The sequence below is a fragment of the Solea solea genome, chromosome 19 (genome assembly GCF_958295425.1).
Source record: "Solea solea chromosome 19, fSolSol10.1, whole genome shotgun sequence".
Taxonomy (NCBI): Eukaryota; Metazoa; Chordata; class Actinopteri; order Pleuronectiformes; family Soleidae; genus Solea; species Solea solea.
In genome coordinates, this window is record NC_081152.1 from 1,811,518 (window position 1) to 1,821,746 (window position 10,229).

A 10,229-nucleotide genomic window follows, 5' to 3' on the forward strand; every position below is an offset into this window, starting at 1 on the left:
CTTACCTATGACTTTTTTGAGCGATTTTGGACGACATACTAACCTATGACTTTTTTTACTGATTTTGGACGACATTCTAACCTTTGACTTTTTTGACTGATTTTGGACGACATACTATACTATGACTTTTTTGGATGATTTTGGACGACATACTATACTATGACTTTTTTGACTGATTTTGGACGACATACTAACCTATGACTTTTTTGTCACATTTTGGACGACATACTAACCTATGACTTTTTTGAGCGATTTTGGACGACATACTAACCTATGACTTTTTTGACTGATTTTGGACGACATACTATACTATGACTTTTTTGGGTGATTTTGGACGACATACTATACTATGACTTTTTTGACTGATTTTGGACGACATACTAACCTATGACTTTTTTGACTGATTTTGGACGACATACTATACTATGACTTTTTTGACTGATTTTGGACGACATACTAACCTATGACTTTTTTGTCACATTTTGGACGACATACTTACCTATGACTTTTTTGAGCGATTTTGGACGACATACTAACCTATGACTTTTTTGACTGATTTTGGACGACATACTAACCTTTGACTTTTTTGACTGATTTTGGACGACATACTATACTATGACTTTTTTGGATGATTTTGGACGACATACTATACTATGACTTTTTTGACTGATTTTGGACGACATACTAACCTATGACTTTTTTGTCACATTTTGGACGACATACTAACCTATGACTTTTTTGTCACATTTTGGACGACATACTAACCTATGACTTTTTTGTCACATTTTGGACGACATACTAACCTATGACTTTTTTGTCACATTTTGGACGACATACTAACCTATGACTTTTTTGGGTGATTTTGGACGACATACTATACTATGACTTTTTTGAGTGATTTTGGACGACATACTAACCTATGACTTTTTTGAGTGATTTTGGACGACATACTATACTATGACTTTTTTGGGTGATTTTGGACGACATACTATACTATGACTTTTTTGAGTGATTTTGGAAGACATACTAACCTATGACTTTTTTGAGCGATTTTGGACGACATACTATACTATGACTTTTTTGACTGATTTTGGACGACATACTAACCTATGACTTTTTTGACTGATTTTGGACGACATACTATACTATGACTTTTTTGGATGATTTTGGACGACATACTAACCTATGACTTTTTTGTCACATTTTGGACGACATACTAACCTATGACTTTTTTGTCCCATTTTGGACGACATACTAACCTATGACGTTTTTGTCACATTTTGGACGACATACTAAGCTATGACTTTTTTGACTGATTTTGGACGACATACTAACCTATGACTTTTTTGTCACATTTTGGACAACATACTAACCTACGACATTTTTGAGTGATTTTGGACGACATACTATACTATGACTTTTTTGTCACATTTTGGACGACATACTAACCTATGACTTTTTTGTCACATTTTGGACGACATACTAACCTATGACTTTTTTGAGTGATTTTGGACGACATACTACACTATGACTTTCTTGGGTGATTTTGGACGACATACTATACTATGACTTTTTTGACTGATTTTGGACGACATACTATACTATGACTTTTTTGACTGATTTTGGACGACATACTAACCTATGACTTTTTTGTCACATTTTGGACGACATACTAACCTATGACTTTTTTGTCACATTTTGGACGACATACTAACCTATGACTTTTTTGTCACATTTTGGACGACATACTAACCTATGACTTTTTTGTCACATTTTGGACGACATACTATACTATGACTTTTTTGACTGATTTTGGACGACAAACTATACTATGACTTTTTTGACTGATTTTGGACGACATACTAACCTATGACTTTTTTGTCAAATTTTGGACAACATACTAACCTATGACTTTTTTGAGTGATTTTGGACGATATACTATACTTTGACTTTTTTGGGTGATTTTGGACGACATAATATACTATGACTTTTTTGAGTGATTTTGGACGACATACTAACCTATGACTTTTTTGAGCGATTTTGGACGACATACTTTACTATGACTTTTTTGACTGATTTTGGACGACATACTATACTATGACTTTTTTGACTGATTTTGGACGACATACTATACTATGACTTTTTTGACTGATTTTGGACGACATACTAACCTATGACTTTTTTGTCAAATTTTGGACAACATACTAACCTATGACTTTTTTGAGTGATTTTGGACGATATACTATACTTTGACTTTTTTGGGTGATTTTGGACGACATAATATACTATGACTTTTTTGAGTGATTTTGGACGACATACTAACCTATGACTTTTTTGAGCGATTTTGGACGACATACTTTACTATGACTTTTTTGACTGATTTTGGACGACATACTATACTATGACTTTTTTGACTGATTTTGGACGACATACTATACTATGACTTTTTTGGGTGATTTTGGACGACATACTATACTATGACTTTTTTGTCACATTTTGGACGACATACTAACCTATGACTTTTTTGACTGATTTTGGACGACATACTATACTATGACTTTTTGACTGATTTTGGACGACATACTAACCTATGACTTTTTTGTCACATTTTGGACGACATACTAACCTGTGACTTTTTTGAGCGATTTTGGACGACATACTAACCTATGACTTTTTTGACTGATTTTAGACGACATACTAACCTATGTCTTTTTTGAGCGATTTTGGACGACATACTAACCTATGACTTTTTTGAGTGATTTGGGACGACATACTAAACTATGACTTTTTTGACTGACATACCAAAGTATGACTTCTTTGAGTGATTTTGGACTACATACCTATGACTTTTTTGACCGGGAAACAACATGCAGGAAAGGGTGGTTGATACAGGATTCGAACCAAAGATGCAATGAGGTATTTGAACATGGGGCAGCAGCTTTACCATGCGAGCCAAACGCTTGCCCCGAAGTTGTACACTATGACATGTATGTCTCGTCTTAGACAACATACTAAACTATGACTTTTTTGAGTGATTTTGGACGACATACTATACTATGACTTTTTGGAGCGATTTTGGACGACATACTAACCTATGACTTTTTTGAGCGATTTTGGACGACATACTAACCTATGACTTTTTTGAGTGATTTTGGACGACATACTAACCTATGACTTTTTTCACTGATTTTGGACAACATACTATACTATGACTTTTTTGTCGCATTTTGGACGACATACTAACCTATGACTTTTTGAGTGATTTTGGACGACATACTAACCTATGACTTTTTTGAGCGATTTTGGACGACATACTATACTATGACTTTTTTGAGCGACATACTATACTATGACTTTTTTGGAGGACATACTATACTATGACTTTTTTGAGCACATACTATACGATGACTTTTTTGAGTGATTCGGGACAACATACTATGACTTTTTTTTAAGTGTATTTTTTGGGCTTTTCGTTGCCTTTAATTGATGGCAGAGTGGAGAGAGAGACAAGAAATGGGGAGGTAGAGAGGGGAAACAACATGCAGGAAAGGGTGGCTGATACAGGATTCGAACCAGGGATGCAATGAGGTACTTGAACATGGGGTGCAGCTTTACCATGCGAGCTAACGCTTGCCGCAATATTGTACACTATGACATGTGTGTCTCGTCTTGGACAACATACTAACCTATGACTTTTTGACTGATTTTGGACGACATACTATACTATGACTTTTTGACTGATTTTGGACGACATACTATACTATGACTTTTTGACTGATTTTGGACGACATACTAACCTATGACTTTTTTGAGCGATTTTGGACGACATACTAACCTATGACTTTTTTGAGTGATTTGGGACGACATACTAAACTATGACTTTTTTGACTGATTTTGGACGACATACCAAAGTATGACTTCTTTGAGTGATTTTGGACTACATACTAACCTATGACTTTTTTGACCGGGAAACAACATGCAGATAAGGGTGGGTGATACAGGATTCGAACCAATGAGGTATTTGAACATGGGGCAGCAGCTTTACCATGCGAGCCAAACGCTTGCCCCAAAGTTGTACACTATGACATGTATGTCTCGTCTTAGACAACATACTATACTATGACTTTTTTGAGCGATTTTGGACGACATACTAACCTATGACTTTTTTGAGCGATTTTGGACGACATACTAACCTATGACTTTTTTGAGCGATTTTGGACGACATACTAACCTATGACTTTTTGAGTGATTTTGGACGACATACCAAAGTATGACTTTTTTGAGTGATTTTGGGCGACATACTAACCTATGACTTTTTGAGTGATTTTGGACGACATACTATACTATGACTTTTTGAGTGATTTTGGACGACATACTATACTATGACTTTTTTGAGCGATTTTGGACGAAATACTAACCTATGACTTTTTGAGTGATTTTGGAGGACATACTATACTATGACTTTTTTGAGCGATTTTGGACGACATACTAACCTATGACTTTTTTGAGCGATTTTGGACGACATACTAACCTATGACTTTTTGAGTGATTTTGGACAACATACCAAAGTATGACTTTTTTGAGTGATTTTGGGTGACATACTAACCTATGACTATTTTGAGCGATTTGGGACAACATACTATGACTTTTTTTTAAGTGTTTTTTTTGGGCTTTTCGTTGCCTTTAATTGATAGCAGAATGGAGAGAGAGACAAGAAATGGGGAGGTAGAGAGGGGAAACAACATGCAGGAAAGGGTGGTTGATACAGGATTCGAACCAACGATGCAATGAGGTATTTGAACATGGGGCAGCAGCTTTACCATGCGAGCCAAACGCTTGCCCCAAAGTTGTACACTATGACATGTATGTCTCGTCTTAGACAACATACTAAACTATGACTTTTTTGAGTGATTTTGGACGACATACTATACTATGACTTTTTTGACTGATTTTGGACGACATACTAACCTATGACTTTTTTGAGCGATTTTGGACGAAATACTAACCTATGACTTTTTTGAGCGATTTTGGACGACATACTAACCTATGACTTTTTTCACTGATTTTGGACGACATACTATACTATGACTTTTTTGTCGCATTTTGGACGACATACTAACCTATGACTTTTTTGGGTGATTTTGGACGACATACTATACTATGACTTTTTTTGTATCATTTTAGACAACATACTATACTATGACTTTTTTGACCGATTTTGGAGGACATACTATACTATGACTTTTCTGAGCGATTTTGGACGACATACTATACTATGACTTTTTTGGACGACATACTAACCTATGACTTTTTGAGTGATTTTGGACGACATACTAACCTATGACTTTTTTGTCACATTTTGGACGACATACTAACCTATGACTTTTTGTCACATTTTGGACGACATACTAACCTATGACTTTTTTGAGCGATTTTGGACGACATACTATGACTTTTTTTTAAGTGTATTTTTTGGGCTTTTCGTTGCCTTTAATTGATGGCAGAGTGGAGAGAGAGACAAGAAATGGGGAGGTAGAGAGGGGAAACAACATGCAGGAAAGGGTGGCTGATACAGGATTCGAACCAGGGATGCAATGAGGTACTTGAACATGGGGTGCAGCTTCACCATGCGAGCTAAACGCTTGCCACAATATTGTACACTATGACATGTGTGTCTCGTCTTGGACAACATACTAAACTATGACTTTTTTGAGCGCTTTTGGATGACATACTATACTATGACTTTTTTTAGTGATTTTGGACGGCATACTATACTATGACTTTTTTGGATGATTTTGGACGACATACTATACTATGACTTTTTTGAGCGATTTTGGATGACATACTATACTATGACTTTTTTGACCGATTTTGGATGACATACTATACTATGACTTTTTTTAGTGATTTTGGACGGCATACTATACTATGACTTTTTTGGATGATTTTGGACGACATACTATACTATGACTTTTTTGACTGATTTTGGACGACATACTAACCTATGACTTTTTTGAGCGATTTTGGACGACATACTAACCTATGACTTTTTTGAGCGATTTTGGACGACATACTATACTATGACTTTTTTGACTGATTTTGGACGACATACTAACCTATGACTTTTTTGACTGATTTTGGACGACATACTAACCTATGACTTTTTTGACTGATTTTGGATGGCATAATATACTATGACTTTTTTGGATGATTTTGGACGACATACTATACTATGACTTTTTTGAGCGATTTCGCACAACATACTATACTATGACTTTTTTGACTGATTTTGGATGACATACTATACTATGACTTTTTTTAGTGATTTTGGACGGCATACTATACTATGACATTTTTTTGGATGATTTTGGACGACATACTATACTATGACTTTTTTGACTGATTTTGGACGACATACTAACCTATGACTTTTTTGAGCGATTTTGGACGACATACTAACCTATGACTTTTTTGAACGATTTTGGACGACATACTATACTATGACTTTTTTGACTGATTTTGGACGACATACTAACCTATGACTTTTTTGACTGATTTTGGACGACATACTAACCTATGACTTTTTTGACTGATTTTGGACGACATACTATACTATGACTTTTTTGACTGATTTTGGACGACATACTAACCTATGACTTTTTTGTCACATTTTGGAAGACATACTAACCTATGACTTTTTCTACTGATTTTAGACGACATACTATACTATGACTTTTTTGGGTGATTTTGGACGACATACTAACCTATGACTTTTTTGAGTGATTTTGGACAACATACTAACCTATGACTTTTTGAGTGATTTTGGACGACATACTAACCCACATATGTCAGAGTCAAGGCCCGCGGGCCGGATCCGGCCCGTGAATGAGTTGTCTCTGGCCCGCGGGATGATATTTAATTACTATTAAAACTGGCCCGCAGTATTATGTGCCCGCAGCACCATAATACTACAAATCCCAAGATGCATTGCGAGTGCATTGGCGTGTACCGAGTGCCCGCAAGCGAGCGCGATCCCGCGTCTTCTCTTCATGAGCAGCAGCACAGTCACAGTGGAGGACTAAACATCGCCGTCAATTTTCATCTCCCTCTCCCCCAAAACGGCAAGGTAGAAGGTAGACGCTGAACACAGGGGGTTTCAAGACAGGTGGGAGACAGAATACATGTTCACCGAAGTAAAATGAAAGCCTGTGTGTCTTGTGTGTGGAGACAGCGTGTCTGTTATGAAAGAATATAACTTAAGAAGGCACTATGAAACAACGAAACACACAGACGCACAGAAAGACAAATCTTGCCTAAGAAATGAATGCAACTGTTTTGCACTTTTTCCAAGTTTGCACTAACTTTTCTAATTTTATTATAAAAGACAGTCATTGGTGAGGATCAGAGCAGCACACTGATTTGTTTTTAATGCATGCTGTTTCATTTTTGCATTTATCTCGCCATTGAGCTTTGAAGGACAATTACATTTTGCTGTTTACCTGTTAAAAAGAAGAAGAAGAAAAAACGTTTTCAATTTGTTACTGAAAGAGCCTTGAGAAAATATTGCAACTGATTTTATTTATGTTTTGCTTAATTTAATTTAATTTAATTTAATTTAATTTAATTTAATTTAATTTAATTTAATTTAATTTAATTTAATTTAATTTAATGATTAATGTTAAGTGCAATATAGGCTGTGTTATTGGTATTGGTTCAATATGTGCAATAATTGCGAGTTTTAATAAACATTGAACCAGCCCGGCCCTCCACTTGTACCATTTTTTTTTATTTTGGCCCCCCGTGTATTTGACTTTGACATGACTGTACTAACCTATGACTTTTTTGTCACATTTTGGACGACATACCAAAGTAAGACTTCTTTGAGTGATTTTGGACGACATACTAACCTATGACTTTTTTGAGTGATTTTGAACGACATACTATACTATGACTTTTTGAGTGATTTTGGACGACATACTAACCTATGACTTTTTGAGTGATTTTGGACGACATACTAACCTATGACTTTTTTGTCACATTTTGGACGACATACTAACCTATGACTTTTTTGAGCGATTTTGGACGACATACTATACTATGACTTCTTTGAGCGACATACTATACTATGACTTTTTTGACTAATTTTGGAGGACATACTATACTATGACTTTTTTGACTAACATACTATACTATACTATGACTTTTTTGACTAACATACTATACTATGACTTTTTTGAGTGATTCGGGACAACATACTATGACTTTTTTTTAAGTGTATTTTTTGGGCTTTTCGTTGCCTTTAATTGATGGCAGAGTGGAGAGAGAGAGAGACACGAAATGGGGAGGTAGAGAGGGGAAACAACATGCAGGTAAGGGTGGCTGATACAGGATTCGAACCAGGGATGCTACTTGAGCACCAACCAGGGATGGGTACTTGAACATGGGGTGCGGCTTTACCATGCGAGCTAAACGCTTGCCACAATATTGTACACTATGACATGTGTGTCTCGTCTTGGACAACATACTAAACTATGACTTTTTTGAGCGCTTTTGGACGACATACTATACTATGACTTTTTTGAGCGATTTTGCACGACATACTATACTATGACTTTTTTGACCGATTTTGGACGACATACTATACTATGACTTTTTTGAGTGATTTTGGACGGCATACTATACCAGACTTTTTTGAGTGATTTTGGACGACATACTATACTATGACTTTTTTGAGTGATTTTGGACGGCATACTATACTATGACTTTTTTGAGTGATTTTGGACGGCATACTATACTATGACTTTTTTGATCGATTTTGGACGACATACTATACTATGACTTTTTTGAGTGATTTTGGACGGCATACTATACTATGACTTTTTTGAGTGATTTTGGACAACATACTAACCTATGACTTTTTTGAGCGATTTTGGACGACATACTATACTATGACTTTTTTGAGGGATTTTGGACAACATACTATACTATGACTTTTTTGACCAATTTTGGATGACATACTATACTGTGACTTTTTTGTCACATTTTGGACAACATACTAACCTATGACTTTTTTGACCGATTTTGGACGACATACTATAGTATGACTTTTTTGAGCGATTTTGGGCAACATACTGAACTATGACTTTTTTGAGCGATTTTGGACGACATACTAACCTATGACTTTTTTGAACGATTTTGGGCGACATACTGAACTATGACTTTTTTGAGCAATTTTGGACGACATACTATACTATTACTTTTTTGAGCGATTTTGGATGACATACTATACTATGACTTTTTTGAGCGATTTTGGACGACATACTTACCTATGACTTTTTTGTCACATTTTGAACGACATATTATACTATGACGTTTTTGAGTGATTTTGGACAACAAACTAACCTATGACTTTTTTGAGCAAATTTGGACGACATACTATTTAGTATGTTGTCCATACTATAGTATATAGACAATAGTATGTTGTCCATACTATTTGACCATTTTTGGACGACATACTATACTATGACTTTTTTGTCACATTTTGGAAAAGATACTAACCTATGACTTTTTTGACCGATTTTGGACAACATACTATACTATGACTTTTTTGACCGATTTTGGGCGACATACTAAAGTATGACTTTTTTGAGCGATTTTGAATGACATACTATACTATGACTTTTTTGAGCGATTTTGGACGACATACTATACTATTACTTTTTTGAGCGATTTTGGACGACATACTAACCTATGACTTTTTTGTCACATTTTGAACGACATACTATACTATGACTTTTTTGAGCGATTTTGGACGACATACTATACTATGACATACTTCAGTCATTTTCGACGACATACTATACTATGACTTTTTTGTTCATGAAAACTCACCCCATAAGAAACTGAAAAGTATTCCTGCAGACATTTTATCCAGTTTTATTTCATCAAGATTTATAAAAAAAACTTCCTTCCTGTCCCTATCCCCTGGGGCCATACATTCCTTCACATGTTGTCGGACACTATTTTGTAGACATAAGCGTGAAGGAGAGTCTTTGCGTTTGCTTGATTCGGTCTTAAAAATACGTACGTATGTACTTTCAATGCAGTAATTGGATACAGTCAAAATAGAAACCTGGGGATGTTGTGAATGAAACGGATCCAAATGATCACTGCGCATACTGTTATACGACACACACACACACACACACACACACACACACAGATAAACT